This window comes from Natrix helvetica (genome assembly GCF_964273705.1).
Source record: "Natrix helvetica genome assembly, chromosome: 3".
Taxonomy (NCBI): domain Eukaryota; kingdom Metazoa; phylum Chordata; class Lepidosauria; order Squamata; family Natricidae; genus Natrix; species Natrix helvetica.
The window spans coordinates 51669989-51687581 of NC_138549.1; positions in this window are offsets into that span (position 1 = coordinate 51669989).

Below are 17593 nucleotides of genomic sequence, written 5' to 3' on the forward strand. Positions count from 1 at the left end.
TAGCATTTATAAATGCCTACGAATGTCTCAGGCATACTGTAATCATCATACAGATAGTCCATGACTCTTGCTTGGACTGCCCACTTTTTAAATATTTAAAAACTTTCCACTAATTAAATCCTGCCTTAGATTGTTGGACTGTTTTTTCCAGCCTGCAAATGCCAATGCCATATGGATGCCAATGCCATATGGATGAGAATTATGTTACCAACACATCTTGAGTCCATCAGATTGGGGAAGTTTGCTTTAAAATGACTTCAGGCACTTTTACAAGCTACACAAGTGATTCCTAAATGAAAAACTTTAGTGTATGTTAAAAGAGTCTGTGGGAAGTTGCACTGCTTTTCATTTCAGGTCTTTTTCTCTTGAGCTGCTCACTTAAGACATTTTATGTGAGATGCCTCTCTGTAGTCCTCTCATGAACTAGCTATACTATAGAGAGCAATTGTGAATAGAATCATAATGGATCTATTTTTACTGATATAAATAAATATGATATATGGGAGTGTGCAAGCATTGTAGCAATGCTTAATTCCATATCTAGCAATGCTGCTTTTTCTTTCATCCCAAGAATACTGTATTGTGGTATACAATGTAAATATACTGAGATGGAGAAAGAGCTGGTTTTTAATATCGTATCCTTTTTGTGAGTCTCCCCTTGAACTTCCATATAGTCAATTGCAATAGAAGAATATATGGAAACAAGAGGAGAAATAGAATAATGGTCCTCACTTTAACAGAGTTGAAGAAATCTTTGATTTACAAAACTTAAACTATAAGATTAAATACAACAGAAACAGACAGACTGGCTATTGGCTATTTTAGATATTCAGTCACATCTAAGTTTGCTTTATTTATTGTTATTTGCAACTGCTTATTCTGCTTAGTCATTGCTTCATGTGGTCCAGAAAGAGAACTGAAAGGTGGTGGGTTTTTCTTCTCAAACAAATTCCAGCAAATTATCTCCTAACATGCAAAGAATCTTTCCTGGAAAACAAACTATTTCTAAAATGTCTGAATTAGACAATGTCTTAATTATAACCAGTAACAAAAGTACACTATTCAAGCTTTGGCAGTTGACCTTCCATGGGTAAGAATGTTGAGATGTTTGGAGATCCAAAAGCTCCTTTTAGTGGCTGATCATCAATTTCCTCCTCATACTCTGTGAAAAGCATAATCCTAATGGAAGACCATATGCAATTCAACTTCAGATATGGATTTTCCTAACATGGAATACAATAGCTAGTTTTGGAGTACAGTAGGGAAGATGGTTGTTATTGGCAAAGTTACTTTTGCTCTACAAAGTCCACAATGAACTCTAATCACTGTCATCCTACACAATTGCTGAACTCAGCTTCACCATAAAACTGGCTAAGACTTTATTATGTTAGGCAAATCCATAGATGAAGATTTAAGCAATGGCTATTAACATTTCAAGTTTTCAGTGAACACGAGGAGAGTAAAGGAATCTCAGGTGATTAAGTAATGTAATGAAATGAGTCATTGTTGTTGTTGTTGTTGTTGTTGTTATTATTATTATTATTATTATTATTATTATTATTATTATTTCTTCAGACCATTTTGTAGATTTTTTTTACCCACTGAAAAAAACACTATTCTAAGAAACTAGAATATTTGCAAGTCTGCCATTTTTTATATATCGACAGAGAAATGATCACTTTATTTTATTTTTCATGCAAAATTTCAAGAATTCAGCCACTGTGGTTTAATGGCTCCCCTAAAACTCTTTTGCCAATGTAAGTACTCAGGGGTTTCACTGAAAAGGGTGGCTGGATGCAGCTTCAGGAGTAACTATATTCAACAAACTTCTATAATTATGCACCAACAGCAGAAAGGACACAATTTTCAGTCAACCTATTGTGACAGACACTGTGTAATAGTGTGATTGTAATAGTAAATACAATCAAATGCAATGTTTAGTAAACATAAACCTTTTTGTCATTTTATATTTATTTATACAGGTTTAAAAAATAAAGCACACATTTAAAATATATTTATATATCCACATATTGATATATTTCTATTGTTAAACTTTTTTTATCAACTACACAATTTAAAGGTTGACATTACTTTTAAAACTTTGTTGTATTTACACATGAAAGAAGTGTTTTGTTAGAGTAGAACTGTAGAGCTATAAGAGTTGCAATTTATGAACAGTGTTAATACTAATAGGAACCCCTCCCCCCCAATGAAATTGACTACTAAATTTCAATTTGATAGGATTCTTTTTTCATTTGGTATGTAATCAACCTATGGTATTTAATTCCAAAAGATGGTTGTTAGTTGACATGGCTTCAGAAGACAAATTCCTAGAGGACAAATATGTTCATGGTTATTAGCCTTGAAGATTAGGCACTCAATCCTGGCATGTAGACAGTCTTCCTATGCAGGCTAGGTACACAGGAAAAACAATGGAAGAAGAGGACTACCTTGATCCCCTATTTATAGCATCTTGGATGCATCTAGTGGGCCATTGATGGCTAGATAGACCTAGACCTCTTGCACAAGGACTATTCTTATGTTACAAATAAGTTTAGATTCCAAATAAATATACCTTCATTTAAGAGTAGAGCCTTCCTTACTCTAAATTCTCATTTAAATACATGTACTTGTCTGACAGCAGACTGAATTTTTTATTATTTTTTCCATATAGAGTTGGATTATTCTCTTATTTAATTGTTTTGGGTGGGGATATATGAGAGCGCATGCTTATTTTGATTTTAGCTTTGGAGAAAGTTTTAAGAGGAGAGGCCAAGACACTGCAGAATAGCCAGCCAATCACTTTTAACCACAGCCAGGTAAGAGACAGAAGGTTTAATTTTTCCACCAACCAACTAACATTCTGGCCAATCAGCTCCAGTTGTTCCTAGAAGTAAATAGATTGGTTATTAACTGGCCTGGCCCTACACACAAGTACTTCAGAAAATAACTACTAATTAAGATAGATCCAGTCAAATTATTTGCTTTATAATACCATGATTTGAATTATAAGATTAGGAAGAAGAGAAATATATTAAGCTAAACCAATAATCCTGTTCAGCAACCCCAAACGTTTGTTATAAAGTCAAAAGAAGAGTATAAATTGAAAACAGGTAGTTCTCAAATCCAGCAAATTAAACTATAAAGTTTTAGAGTCAGCTTGGTCTAGTGGTTAAAGCAGAGGTTAGAAACCAGGAGATTGTGAGTTCTAGTCTTACTTTAGGCATGAAAGCCAGCTGAGTGATTTTGGGACAATCATTCTCTCACAGCCCAATTCACCTTGCAGGGTTTCTTTTTTGTGGGGAAAATAGGAGGGATATTAGAGATGTTTGCCACCTTGAATTATTTATAAAAAATAATAAAAGTGGCTAAAATGATTTTTAAAACCCCACTTAGTTTGACTCACATGGCCTCTGTTTCCTAGCATTTGTTTACAAGATTTGGGAGGTTATTTTTTTTTCTAATAAACAACAACGTTTGACAACTCTAAAAAAGCATTGGCACAGAGTTCAGACATAGAATTGAAAAATGTATCTGAGCAAAGAGGCTTGGAGCAAACGTATTATTTGACCATATGGGTTGTGGAATGAATTTTTCTTTCAGTCTTTTCATTTTATTTCAATCCAACCGTTAGATGTTAAGTCTATTTTTTACATCAATATATAATCTAGCTTCTTGAATCAAACAAAAAACATAGGGCAACTTGTTTATATCAAGTACATTATTTCCTTGTAAGCTTATAAAAAATATTCTGCAGATACAAAATGGTTTGAGGGAGAATGTCAAGATTTGCTTAGAAACCTTGCTGAACCACAGTCATCTCTCCCATCCTTTCTTGATTGGTAGGATGAGATCTGCATGAGGTTAATGCATTTCTCAGCTGCTTAACCTCCTACCTATTATTTCTGCACTGTCAAAACTCAAATGATAATCATGTTTCTGATAAACATGTTCTACTTTATTAAAATGGTCTCTGGAAAGAAGGGTATTTGAGAACTGCACAGCAAATTGAGTAGCAGAACAGACGGTGCCATAGTCAATGGTCATCTTAAGGTATAATACTATTGTTTCTTTCAAATACATGTGCTGAAGCCACTCTAGGATACCAATGACTTCATTTTTTAAAGTGTGTCATGCATTTTATAACAAACAGCATAGCCATAAATCTTAAGAATTACCAGTATATGTTAACCTCCACTATGTTTGAGAAACTAAAGCACAAATTACATATCTTGGGACAATCTCAGTTTTCAAATCTGACAGAGAAGGATTTTGAAAGACGCAAAAGCACAATGTAAGGCAAAAAAAGACAGTATCATTAATTATACTCTAAAAAGTAATTATTTTGGATTTCAAGTGGGATTTAATAAATATAAATACAACCAGAGTGTTCCACAAAGTGCAATTTTGAATTATAAAACTACTCACTATTCATTTTCTTTTTCCCCCTCATTAAAGTTTTTTATTTTTCCATTTTCATAACATATAATCACATGTATACTATTACATAACCAACATCATATTTTATTGTTAAATATTTACATCAATTCATCTTACCAACAACTCCCAAAAACCAATTATTGGCTCTTCTGCTCTCCACACACCATATTTGTACATTATCCATTACTTCCTTCTCCCTCTCTCCTCCCCCTCCCTACCTCTTTTCTTCCCTCTGTCCTTCTCTTCTCAACTTCCCCTTCCTCTCTCCTTCTCCTCCCTCCCCTTACCACACCTCATTTCTCTCCTCTTCTTCCCCCCCCCCTTTGCCCTCTCTCCTATCCCTCTCTTCTTCCCTTCCCTTTCTCCTTTACTTCCCACTCTTCATTTCATTTACTTGGTGTATTTCAGCTTCTGAGCAAGCTCCCTTTTATGTTGATGGTGTTTATAATTCTTTTTCAATATACATATTTAAATTTTCTCCTCTTTTTTAAGTAAAAAACGTGATATAACAGAAAAATATACATATATAGTCATTGTGCTTTTAACACACACACATCCCGCACAACCTAATTTTGGTCAAGCTGTAGACCTGGTTACAATTCCCAGCTGTTCTCATCATTATCTTTATATAGTTATACATCCTTACATGCCCCCAATTTGTGGTTCTGTCTTTTTATCACAATAGTTTCCCATTGTAGGTATATTTCATATTCCCTCTCCATTTGTCTATACCTTGAATTAGATTACTCTTAGTTATCTCTAGATGACAATCTTCACTGTTCAGTGTTCATTACCCTTCCCTTAATATATTATATAAAGTAACAAGCGGTAAACATCTCACTTTGTTCATCATCTTAAAGGTTCTATATATGTCCATGTTACATAGATTTTGACTCATGCTTAGTTGTCCTTCTATTGTTATATTCACTCAATTCACAACTCAATTCGATTATCATGTTTAAAAGGTAAATCACAAACCTCTGCTTTACAAGCTCCCCATATCAGTTTCATATTTATCCATATTCCATATATTTTAACTTTTATTTAGTTATCTTTCTATTATCATGTTCAACCAGATAGCAACTCCATTTTATTATCATATTTAGGAATAAAGCCCTTATCTTAATTTTATATTTTCCATATAGTAGTTTCTAATTATCTGTTTTTTTCCTGGTAAGTCTTTTGTCCAACTTCTCTGTTCCTGTGTTCTCCCTTTTCTTTATTTTAAGACATCCACTCCCTTCAAATTTTCCCAAGTGAACAAAGTAATAATTTACATTCCTCTTTGTTGGGGGGTAACTTCCTGCTTCAGTTGTCCTTATACCACTAACAGCCTCCAAGTCACTTTTGTCAGCTTTCTTTTCCCTTTTGTTGGGACACCTCCCCTTTTCACAATTTTCCCTACACCATTGCTGGGACCAAAGGAGTTTTTTTACTGCTTTTTATTTCCCTCTGCTTCTACCCCTTCAATGTCTCGCCCCTCTTCTTCTTTGAGTTCTTCTATAGCTATCTGCTTCTCTGGATTCAAAATTCTAATTAGGCTTGATTTTACTGATTTATGTATATTCTTTAAAATTCCACATAGTTCTTCAAATTCCCAGTTTTCCATAATGTCCAGTTCCAAAGTTACAGTTAATTATATGGTTATGCAGTTCTTATTTCAGAGTTCTGTTCCAGCTTAAGTTTGTCTGCTTCAATTGCTATGGGGAAAAACGAGGGGGCCATCTTAGTCTTATGTTCTACCTTACTGTTCAGATCCAAATTGCAGTTAGTTATGCAAATCCCACTCCGAGACTCTGAATCAGCTTAAATTCAAACCAGAAGAGAAGCTGGGGCCATCTTACTCTTTTGCCAAGCAAAGAAAAGGAAGGAGAAGAAGAAAGCAAAACAAAACAAAAAACCCCTTCGTATTTCCCAGTTTGGATTCCGTTATTATTCTGTTGTTATTCTTTCCCTTACCGGGTCCTGTCTCTTGTAGCTGCTCACAATATATCATTTGAAAACAGGCTTACGATCAGCGATCCTACTTTTCAATGTTCTGATTTATGGCAATTAGTTAATTAAAACCTCCCGCACAGTCAAAGTTAGGCCATCAGTTATCAATAAGAAGCAGTGGCGTGCAGTGAGGTTTACAGCTTGTGAGGCAGCAATTTTTTTAGACTTGTGGACTTCAACTCCCAGAATTCCACAGTCAGGCATGCTCAGTTGCGACCTGCCACCCTCCGCCCTGGGATTCGGCCACGGCACCGCCTGCCAGAGCTGCGCGGAATCCGGGGCGCGCTTGTCGGGCGAGGGCAGCGCAGATGGGGAGCGGAAGGAGTGGAGGAAGCCTCTCCCCCCCCTGCTTCCCGCACCCGAAAGAACAAAGGGAACCTCTGCCGCTGCCCAGGCAACCTGGCCAGCCTCTCTCGCGGCTGCTCTCTGGTGCCGAGCTTGGGAGTCCTGCAAGCACCGCAGGCTGGACTGGAGCCTCAAGTCTAGGGCAGCGAGTCATTCGATAGGAAACTTGCCTCTTGGAAGGAATGACTCGGCTTGGCTCCTGCTTTGCCTCTTCTGCCTCTTCGCTTCCCCGTTCGGTCGTTGGGCGGCAGATCGAAAGCGGGAGCCAAGCTAGGTCATTCCTCCCAAAAGGCAAGTTTCCCATCGAATGACTCGCTGCACTGATGATGAGAGATTAGGCTGTGCCTCACTTGCTGTGCCTCACGTGCTTCAATCTCCATTTTCCCTTTCTTTCTTTCGTTTTGGAAAAATTCCGATCTGTTCTGTTCCAAGCTTCTACAATATATACGGATGCAGACTTGGCTGTCTGCCACAACTAAGGAGGGAGATAAGCAACCCATTGGCTGGGAGCCCAGAAAGCTATCTCTATGAAACAAGGCTTGAACTTACAAAATTCTCCCAATCTTTCTCTATGGCTGGATCAGTAAATTGTTGTATCCTGCAAAATTCCCCTCCCATCACCCCATGTATAAGCTCTCCGGGAGGGGCCAATCAATAGCCACCTGTTCCTATTTCCTTCTGTGACCCTTTTTCCAAAGCTACTCCCTCCTCCTCGCAGCTCTATGCATATGTAAGTCAGGGACAGCCTCCTTCTGTTCTTCCTCACTGCTCCCTGACTCAGACTAATTCATTGATGCTAATTCAAGATCTTCAATCAACCAGTGTAGTAACTGTGAGAGGGCTTTTGGAGTCCTAGTGGATGATCACTTCAATATGAGCCAGCAGTATGCTTCAGCTTCCAAAAACCCAACACAGACCTATGCTGCATTAACATAGGGATAAAATCAAGATCATATGAAGATCAGTGTCCCACTCCTCACTCAAATAGGGATGCACGCATGCACTCACCCAACATTTCTGCAATCTGGTTCCAAATGGATAGCAATCTGGTAGTAGGCCACAACCTACGGATTGGGGATCCTTGGACTAGAAATCCTCCATGGTCCCGTCCAACTCTGTTATTCTGTTAACAGAATGTTCCAGTGGTGAAATGTAAAAGTTTTTGTCACCCATTCTCTGGGTGTAGTTTGGTGGGTGTGGCTTGGTGGTGGTGGGGGTCATGTGATTGGATGGGTGTAGCCAACTTTTTATTTTTAAAGCATTTTTACTACCTATTCGCCTGAACCAGTAGTAAAAATGATTTAAGAAGTGAAAAAAGGGTTCAGCTGTGCTATGCAATTGTGGGGACCTTTTTTCACTTTCTAAAGCATTTTATTACTACCAGTTTGGGTGAATAGCTATTTTAAAAATTCTTTAAAAAGTGTGTGGGGGGGAGAAAGTTTCCAATAATTGCGTGGCACAGCTGATTGTCATGGAACCTTTTTTTTTCACTTTTTAAAGCATTTTTTTCCTGCCTGTTCAGGTGGATAGGCAGGAAAAATGCTTTAAAAAGAGGGGGGAAGCTTCTGATGGTTGCACAGCTGATCCGCGCATTTCCCCCCCCTGCTTTTTAAAGCATTTTTCCTGCCTATTTGCCAGAACTGGCAGGGAAAAATGCTTTAAAAAGTGGGGTGGGGAAGCTTCCGACAATCACGCAGCTCACAGCTGAGCTGTGCAATCCTTGGAAGCTTTTTTTACTAGCAGTTCATGAAACCAATGACAATCGTCCCTACCGGTTCACGCGAACCAGTACAAACGGGTAGCATTTCACCCCTGCTAAGTTCTCATGGCTATTACAAGGATGGAGAGAAATCAGAGATGTCAGGCTAATGTGATTGATGAGGAATGCCATCAGAGCTCAAAGAAATCAACCATTACACAGGAAAGATTTCTCTATATCAGAAAGGAAAAAGGAAAAATTAAAAACAGGTATATACATGCTATAGAAAGGAGTCAATCTGCTTTCTGTTGGTTTCATTTTCTGTTAATATATCTGCTCCTTCCATAGGACTTTCCACAATTAAAACCAAATCATCTGTAAATGCCTTTAATTTAAATAATTCTTTTTTTATCTTCATCGCAGCCAGTGGCGTAGCGTGGGTTGTCAGCACCCGGGGCAAGGCAAGTAATTTGCGCCCCCTAACCCGTGGCAACCCACGCTACGCCACTGGACTCGGGACATGAAGGGAGCTCTGAAGCAGCCGTCCTCCTTAGCAAAGCTCGCAGCGCCCTCTATAGGCCCGAAGCAGAATCATTTTCTTCCCTTGGTTCTGGGAAAATAGGAAAAGGAAAGCCGCCTGAGGTCTTCACTTGCTCTAATTTAAACGTATCGCGTTATTAACGTCCCTCGCCCTGCCCAGCAGTCTTCAAGAGACCCAGATCTGCAGAAGAAAACTTTGGCCCTCTTTCGTGCTCTCGACCCCGGGGAAGACCTGCTCGCGTCTCTTTTGTATTAAACGTGGGAAGCGTTCCTCAGCTTCATTCAATTCAAACTCAGCCTTGAAATACATGCAAGTCAACAGCAGAGAGCTGCGAGTGCGAGCGCCCCCCCCCCAGATGTTGTGCCCGGTGCGGCCGCCCCCCCTGCACCCCCCACGCTACGCCACTGATCCCAGCTATTTTCTCAACTTGTCTCATATTCAAAAGTTCAAGAACTAGAATGATCAGCAATGGTGAAAGTAGGCATTCTTGTCTTGTCCCTTCCTGTATTTCACAGGTTTCTGTCAATTTACCTTTAATTGTAATTTTTGCTGCTTGTAAAATATATATTGTTTTCATCAATTTAATAATTTTTTCTCCAAATTTCATATTTTCCAAAATTTTAAAGAGGAAAATCCAGTTCAAATTATGAAATGATTTTTCCATATTAGGAACTATCAATAAAGCTTGTCTTTCATTATGATGTTCCAAATACATTAATATGTTAAGAATATTTTTAATGTTGTCTTAACTGTCTTTTAGTCAGAAAGCTTTAGTCAAAAAGATACATCTTTATGTATAAAATCTTACAAGACATGTTTCATCCTTTCAGCTAAAAGCATAGTTAATGTCTTATAATCATTGTATATGGAGATTCTCAATCATCCAGGACATGGTTGTCCCAAAGGTACTTTTTCAAAAGCAACTGGACTTTATTTGTTTTACTTGAAGACAATGATCTCAAAGAGGCCATCAGCATTAAGATAGAGCAGCCCTCTCTCAACAGAAGAGGAGCGATATGACACCACTAAAATAATCAACACCATGGGTTACTACCCCTTTCTGTTACTACACATGGGGACGAAAGACATAGCTATGAACATGAAAATAATAAAGGAGATTATTAACAGTTAGGGAAGAAAGTTAAAGAATTAGGAGAACAAGTAGTGTTTTCATCTATACTTCCAAGAAAAGAGCAATATCCCATGAGGAAGCAAAGGATTTTAGAAACAAACCACTGGCTTAAAAATGGTGTTGTCAATAAAATTTTGGCTTCCTAGACCATGGTCTGGATTACCTAGATGAAAGGCTATTGGCAAGGGATTGACTGCACCACACAAGAACTGGAAACAATATATTCAGGAAATGATTGGCACATCTTATCAAAAGGGCTTTAAATTAAAATTGAGTGGTGGGGGGGAACCATTTTCTCAACCTTTAGAACCTAATTCCAAGCAAAAATCACTAGAAAACCAATCACATAAGGAGGAAGGGAGTAAACAGAAAGAAGAAATAAAAAAGAAAAATATAATGACGAACAGAGTGATGGAAAGGATGAAATCCCAGTTACAAAGTAGGAGATACATGAAATATACCTAAGATCCATAAAGAACTCAAATACCTATACACTAATGCTCAAAGTTTAGGGAACAAACAGGATGACTTAAAGTATTAATATATGAAGGCAGATATGAAAAAGGTGCCATTACTGAAACTCATGAGTAGAATATACAAACTATACAAAAGAAACAGACCTAATAAAAAAGGAGGTATAATTGCATTATATATAAAATATCATTATATCTCTACAGAAATACACAAAACCAAAGATGAAAACCTCCTAGAATCCATATGGGTCAATATAAAAGGGGGGATGATATTACTATAGGTATATACTACAGGCCACCCAACCAAGCAAAAGAAATAGATAAACTCTTTTCTAAACAATTAACAAATGTATGTAGAAAACTTACCACAGTAGTAATAGGAGACTTTAACTACCCTGATATCAACTGGGAGACAAATTCTTTGTCAGGTTCCAATGTAAAAGTGCGGGGCGGAAACCCCCCCAAACCACAGTTCTGAATTGAGTATTTTTGTTATCTCCCTCACAAACACTGGCACAAACTGACATCCATTAACAGGCAATTCAAAGTTAAAACTAACCATCCAGTAACTGTCCCACCTTTTTAAACTGTTCCCTATCTCTGCCCACCATCTATTCTTCCTTAAGCCGAGTCAGTAGCCATTTAGCAGGGAAGCCAGTAGAGTTCCATCATGAGCCACACTCGGTTTGCGTGCCTGCAATCTTCCATTTTGGTTTCAGCTGCTTGGCTGCCCATTAGCTGTTCAGTGTTAATGTCATCAGTGGTGACAGGGCTGGTGTGTGTGCTCTGTGGTTTGGTGGGTTTAGCACCATGGTGGCCATGTCCCTACGTAAAAGGCAACCTCTGTTTCTCAGTTCCCCACTGAACTGGCAGCCCTGGGTTGCCAGGCACACCAGGGCTGACATGTGGCCCCCGTGGAGATGGCATCTGGAAAACAAAAGGCACAATAAGATGGTTCCCTGTTTCTACCTGGCTCCCTACCCAGGTTCCTTGGTTTTTGTCTGTTTTTCCTGTAGAGCTTCCCGAAAGAAGGTGGTCCAAACTGAATGTAGCAAGCTACAATGGAAAACCGGGTGAGTCTTCCCTAATAGGCGCGGGAGTTGAAGTTTCACTGTAACTGGGTTAATGAGTTTCACAATTGGAAATGGGCCAATAAACTTAGGGGCTAGTTTTTTGCATGGTACCTTTAATTTGAGGTATTTAGTAGACAGGTAGACCTGTTGCCCAATATGGAATGGCGTTTGTGGACTTTGTTTTTTGTCTGCCTGGCTTTTATAGTTCTCTGTTGATTTCTTTAACACCTGTTTCACTGTTCCCCACAATATTTTTATCTTAGCTATCCACTCTTTAATATCTACCTCCTTGGGGTTCTCTCAGTATGGACATAAATTCCATCTCATTTGTTACCTAGAAAGGGTGAACCCAGTGCTACTATGCACCCCATTGTTATAGACTATTTCGGCAAATGGTAGTAATTCCACCCAGTCTGACTGCTGGTGCTTTATATAGCAGCATAAATACTGCTCTATCATTGTGATAGTTCTCTCAGAAGCTCCGTTAGTAGCTGGGTGGAATGCGGAGCTGAGGCCTTGGGATCATCCTATCAGGGTTAGGAACTGCCATCAAAATTTAGTGGCACTCCTCGACTGGATACAATTCTCCTCGGTACACGGTGTTAGTGATTATATTAGTGATGAATAGTTTAACCAGCTTTCTGGCTGATGGGAGACTGGAACAAGCCATGAAGTGGGCTTGTTTGGAAAAAAGGTCTATGATCATCCAGATCACTGTGTTTCCTTGGCTCTCTGGTAGGTCCACTATAAAGTCCATGGCTATCTCCTCCCATGGTTTTACAGGATTCACCACTGGTTGTATAAGTCCAGGAGGTTTTCCTTGCTGCTTCTTCATGGTTTTGCATATAATGCAGCTCTGTACATAGTCCTCCACACTGTTCTTCATATGAGGCCACCAGAACTGCCAGTTTGTTATATGTAAAGTCTTTAGAAACCTAAAGTGCCCAGCTGAGCAAACATCATGACAGCATAAAAGCATCAAAACATGTCCAGATGGAAAGCACTGGGTACATAAATCTTGGACCCCTTCCATGCTAGGTCATCTAGTTGTTTCTATATATATGTTGGTTTTCCTGGAACTATGAATCATTCAGAAATGGGGCTTGGATGGAACTTGATATCAGTGGTGGGTTAGAGGTGGTATGCCCCAGTATGGGTGTACAGGTGCCTGCTGGGAGCAGCAGGCACCATTCTGGTTCAGTGCTTCGGAGGTCCCATCCGCCTGCCCACGTTCCTGAGCTGTATTTGACCCAACCATGCCATTTGCACATGCACACGCAGTGTACGGCGCCTGCACAATGCTCCTCCGAGCAGCTGGAGTGTCGCAGGCAGTGGGTGTGCAAGTGTGTGCAGCACGCATGCACATGGTGGATGCCCAGCCCCACTACAGCGTGCCAGTTGCAAAAGGATCCGGAACCCACCACTGCTGGGTATGTTTCCTTTTTGCTCTTTCTCTCGGGTTGTTTCTAGTGCTTGGTGAACCACTTGTGCTCAAAGACATAGTAGTGGTATCATGGCTTGAATTATTTTGTCTCATCTGCTAGCGTATTGTGGTTTCTGGGAAAAGGCGTCCACATTGAACAGTTTGCTTAAAATGTGATGGACCACAGTGATAGGTTCTTCTAGTGTTTTAGTATATGTTAGAATGTCATCTAAATAGACAAATATTTTTTTATATAGATGTTCCTATAGGATCTCATTAATGAGCTGCATGAAAACAGCTGGGGCCCCTTGTAACCCAAATTGCATGACCTTAAATTGGTAACTCCCTAGTGGTCAATTAAAGGTGGTCTTCCATTCATCTCCGGCTTTGATTCTAACTCTATAATAGGCTTCCCGTATATCTACTTTTGTAAATACATGGCCTTCCGCTAATCGGGCCAGTATGTCCTTCATTAGTGGGAGGGGGTACATATGTTCAACACATACTACATTGATCCCTCGGAAGTCAATGCATAAGCGCAAGCCTCCATCTTTCTTTTCCCTAAAGAGGACTGGGGCCGCTATCCGGGATATAGCCGGTTATATGAACCCCCATTTCAGGGTTTTGTCTATGTTCTTCCTCATCTCTTCTAACTTTTTAGGGGTCATTGAATACATTTTGGGCTTCAGTAAACTGGCCCCCTGGAGTATCTCTATTGCACAGTCCATGTGGGGAGGAGGAGGAAGTATATAACACTCTTTTTCACTAAATACTTCCTTCAAGTCCCTGTATATGGCAGGGAAAGCTGTTGGTTCACTCATTGCCTTAGCCCTTTCCATAGTACCCCTTCCTGATCCCCCTTCTCCTGGGGTATGGGTATGTATTTCACTTGGTGTTGGGTTAGGCCCAACCTCTATCTGCAGGTGTCAGCAGTCCCCCCCTTATCACCAGGCCCCACTTATTGAGCCAGGCCAGGCCTAGGATGACTTCTTCCATTATTTTTGGGACTACAATAAAACATATGATCTCTCAGTGTGGTCCTATTTCTAAGTTGATCTGTTCAGTGATATGTGTCACAGGTTGGCCACCCAACAGGGAGCTGTCCATTTGCTCAAAGCTTAGGGGCCTTAACATTTTTCAGATTTTCACTTCTAAACTTTCTCCAATGGCTGTATTCATGAGGCAATGGGTGCAGCCCGAATCAATCAGGGCTTTACATTCTTGGCACCTATATGCTGTTAACACCACTGAGACCAAAAAGGGTTGGATGGCCATACATACCATGGGATCATTCTCTCCGTCATCACCACTCCCACCAATATCGAGTTCCTCATCCGTTCGGCCTCTCCTTTCTGCAATCCCAACTGGGATTGATGAACTTGTTTGCTGCACCCCTGATGATTTTTCCGGGGTTTTCTTGGTTGTTTTCCTCGCCATTCCTTGTCGCTTCCCCAAGGTACCCATGGAAGTTTTGGGACCCGCCTTGGGACAGTTGACCACCCTATGACCCGGCTTTGCACATCAGAAGCATATTATTGTTGGCTGGGAATTTGTGACCTTCTCCATTGTTGTCATCGGTATTGGTTGTACTACTATTACATAACCAACATCATATTTTATTGTTAAATGTTTACATCAATTCATTTTACCAACAACTCCCAAAAACCAATTATTGGCTCTTCTGCTCTCCATACACCATATTTGTACTTTATCCATCACTTCCTTCTCCCTCTCTCCTCCCCCTCCCTACCTCCTTGCTTCCCTCTGTTGTCCTTCCTTCCACTACTTCCCCTTCCTCTCCCCATCTCCTCTCTCCCCTTTCCACTCCTGCTTCCTGTCCTCCTCTTTCCCCCCGTCCTTGCCCTCTCTCCTACCCCTCTCTTCTTCCCTTACCTTTCTCTTCTACTTCCCACTATTCATCTCATTTACTTAGTGTATTTCAGCTTCTGAGAGAGCTCCATTTTATGTTGATGGTATTTATAATTCCTTTTCAATATGCATATTTAATATTTCTCCTCCTTTTTAGTAAAAAAAAATAATATAACAGAAAAGTATACATATATAGCCATTGTGTTTTTGAACCACCACCTCCCCCAGCCTAATTTTGACCAAGACGAGACCTGGTTACAGTTCCTCGCTATTCTTATCATTATATTTATATAATTATATATCCTTACATGCCCCAATTTGTGATTCTGTCTTTTTGTCTCAATACTTTCCCATTGTAGGTATATTTCATGTTCCCTCTCCATTTTTCCATATCTTGGATTGGATTATCCTTAATTGTCTCTAGATGGCAATCCTCGCTGTTCAATGTTCGTTGCACTTCCCTTAATCTATTATATAAAATAACAAGCGGTAAACATATTTTGACCCATGCTTAGTTGTCCTTCTATTGTCATAGTCAATCAGTTTGCAACTCAATGTAATTATCATGTTAAAAAGTTGGATCACAAACCTCTGCTTTACCACCTCCCCATATCAGTTTCATATTTATCCATATTCCATATATTTTAACTTTTATTTAGCTATCTTTCCATTATCATATTCAACCAGTTAGCAACTCCATTTTATTGTCATAGCTTAGGAATAAAGCCCTTATCTTAACTTTATATTTTCCCATATAATAGTTTCTAGTTATCTGATTTTTTTCTAGTAAGTCTTTTGTCCCACTTCCTGGCTTCTCCCTTTTCTTTCTTTATTTTTTCCCGTTTTTTTGGAATTTTTTTTATTGTTTTAATTAAACAAAAACACAAAAAAAGAATCATCCTTCATTACATCTTGTAGAAAGTGTGTCGATTGGTTACAAATAAATTTCGTGCATTTCTTCCACAATCATTACTTATACTTCATTCATATTGAATTGTACATTTTAAATCAAAAAACTTTATGTATTTTACTATCAATGTACCACAATTCTCATTTAACTATAATTATTATTATTTTATTAAAGGTTTTAACAAATTTTACAAATATTGCCCCTTCCCCTTCCCACCCTCCGACCCTCCCTCCCCCCAACCTCCCAGAGCAAAATACAGAGAATAAACATTTAACAATCATACGCTAACATAAGCTAACTGATTTTAACATCCTACCTCCTCTTGTGCTTTAATTCCCCTTTTGTTAATCTAACTTTAGGTAAATTGTAACATTCTTTGTGCCTTCACTCATAAGCTAATTGAAATTTTTTAGTTTGATATTTATTTTGAATATAGTCAATGCATCTTCTCCATTCCAACTTATATTTCTCATCAGAATGGTCCTTCAAATATGCTGTAGTTTTGGCCATCTCTGCTAGATTTACTACTTTTAGCATCCATTCTTGAATAGTAGGCAATTCTTCCCTCTTCCAGTACTGCGCCACCCACAATCTTGCTGCCGTCATTAAGTTCAAAATCAAATTAGTGTCTATAACTGTACAGTCTGTAATTATACCTAACAAAAACAACTGGGGAGTGAACTTTATCCTATTTTAAGTATATTTTGAATAACCCACCATATTTTTATCCAAAATGCTTTGACTTTTTTGCAAGTCCACCATATATGATAATACGTAGCATCAGCACAATCACATCTCCAACATTTAAGTTGTAAATTTGGATGCATACAAGATAACTTTTTGGGATCTAAATGCCATCTATAGAACATCTTATAAAAATTCTCTCTCAAATTTTGAGCTTGCATAAAATGTACATTTCTTACCCAAATCTTTTCCCATGTTTCCATCATTATTTGCTCTTCGAAATTTTGTGCCCATTTTATCATACAGTCTTTAACTAAATCTGTTTCAGAATCTATTTCTATCAGTATATTATACAACCTTTTTATATGAATTTGACTCTGGTCCCTAATTTGTTTTACCAAACTATCTTCATTTTGCGTGATACCAATTGTCTGATTTTTTTTCCATCTAGCTTGTAACTGTCCATACTGGAACCAGCTTTAAATTACCCTTTCCTCTCTTAATACGTTCAAAGGCTTTAACTGTAGTACACCTTTCTCTATATGTAATTACATCCTGTTTTTGTTCTATACTTATATTCTCTATCGCGTGTCTGGGTACTACCCACATAGGTATCTTATCATTTAACCTATATTGGTATTTTTTCCAGACACACAATAGGGCATTCCTTAATACATGGCTTTTAAAAATCTTATCCACTTCTTATCATATATTAAATAAGCGTGCCAATCATATACCAAATCATATGCCTCAATATTCAGTATTCTATCCTCTGTTAGATTAATCCAGTCACTAATTGTTGATAAAACTACTGCTTCATAATATAATTTTAAATTGGGCATTTTCAAACCTCCTCTTTCCCGTATATCTTGCATTATTTTAAGTTTTACTCTTGGTTTCTTCCCCGCCCAGACAAAGTTATTAATACCTTTCTGCCATTCTTCCAAATTTGCATCTTTTTAAAGTATTGGTATCATTTGAAAGATAAATAGAAACTTAGGCAAAACAT